The sequence below is a fragment of the Sciurus carolinensis genome, chromosome 11 (assembly GCF_902686445.1).
Source record: "Sciurus carolinensis chromosome 11, mSciCar1.2, whole genome shotgun sequence".
NCBI lineage: Eukaryota > Metazoa > Chordata > Mammalia > Rodentia > Sciuridae > Sciurus > Sciurus carolinensis.
In genome coordinates, this window is record NC_062223.1 from 28,869,537 (window position 1) to 28,871,082 (window position 1,546).

The 1,546-nt window shown below is 37.9% G+C and overlaps 1 pseudogene; it reads left to right on the plus strand.

Annotated features, from left to right (window-relative positions):
• On the plus strand, positions 1–944 carry LOC124960717 (olfactory receptor 4C11-like; annotated as a pseudogene).
• The last annotated feature ends 602 nt before the right edge of the window (positions 945–1,546 follow it).

Consider the following 1,546-nt stretch of genomic DNA (forward strand, 5'->3'; position numbering starts at 1 on the left):
ATGTGGGAAAACAGTAATGTGACTGAGTTCATATTGCTAGGATTGACATAGGATCCTCTGAGTCAGAAAATGGTGTTTTTAATCTTCTTAATTTTCTATGTGGGAACTGTAGTGGGGAATACACTTGTTATTGTGACCATCAAATCCAGCAGGACACTTGGAAGTCCCATGTACTACTTCTTATTTTATCTGTCCTTTGTTGATTCCTGTTATTCAACATCCACAGCCCCTAAGCTAATTGTGGATGCTCTCTCTGCAAAGAAACTCATATCCTACAGTGAGTGCATGACACAGATCTTTGCACTGCACTAATTTGGATGCATGGAGATCTTTGTCCTCATTCTCTCATGTCTCTCATGTCTGTTGATCACTATGTAGCCATTTGTAAGCCTTTGCATTACCCAAGGATCATGAGGAGGCAGGTCTGCCTCATCTTGATTGTCCTTGCCTGGATAGTGTCTTTTATGCACTCCATTGCTCAGGTTATCCTGGCGTTGAGATTGCCCTTCTGTGGACCCATTTTGATTGACCACTACTGCTGTGATCTGCAGCCCTTGTTTAAAATTGCCTGCACAGACACTTATTTGTTGAACCTTCAGTTGGTGACTAACAGTGGGGCAATTTGTTTAGTCAGTTTAAAAATTTTAACAATCTCATACATTGTCATCCTGCATTCACTGAGAAATCACAGTGCAGAAGGGAGGAAAAAAGCCCTAGCCACTTGCATGTCTCACATCATTGTAGTGGTCTTGTTTTTTGGCCCCTGTATATTCATATATACATGCCCCCCAACCATATTCCCCATGGACAAGATGGTGACAGTATTTCATACTATTGGAACACCCTTCCTCAACCCACTGATCTACACACTGAGGAACACAGAAGTGAAAAATGCCATGAGAAATCTATGGCATTCTAAAATTACATCAGAAAGCAAGGGATGAATTGAGGGTTCAACCTCATATGTATCCAGATATGATATGACTGAATCTCTATGAATATTAAATATGATCATTTCTGATAATTGTAAGAGTAATATGTACTTCCATATATGTTTGTCAGTTCTTAAGTTTTTTAGTTGAAAAGCAGTATGAATTCCATGGTATCTCTTTTTTTCTTTTTATAGAACTAATTTGGAAATTAAATCATGAAGTTATAGAAAATATTCTCTCTCTCTGAAAATTCTCTTCCTTTCCAGTCACTGTTGTTCTAGGGCCTGACTACTCTACATTTTAAAATCATGTACCTGATTTCCTTAGAGTTTTCTGTGTTTTGACCTCTAACTGTAAATATCCCTCACATATTTAGTCTGACTCCTTCTTTCCCTTAGAGTTCCTTTCTGGCACTTGTGAACATTAACTACAATCACATCAATCTTCACTCTGGTTTGATGAGAAAACACTTATTCTATCAGAGCAGTGGGAACTAATGAGTATAGATAAATAAAATTCAGTCGGTTCATTGTGAATTTTTTCTTCCCTCTGTAAGGCATTCCCAGTAAGGTAGCAAGTGTCTTTGAACACTCACAAAGAAATTAATTGATGTT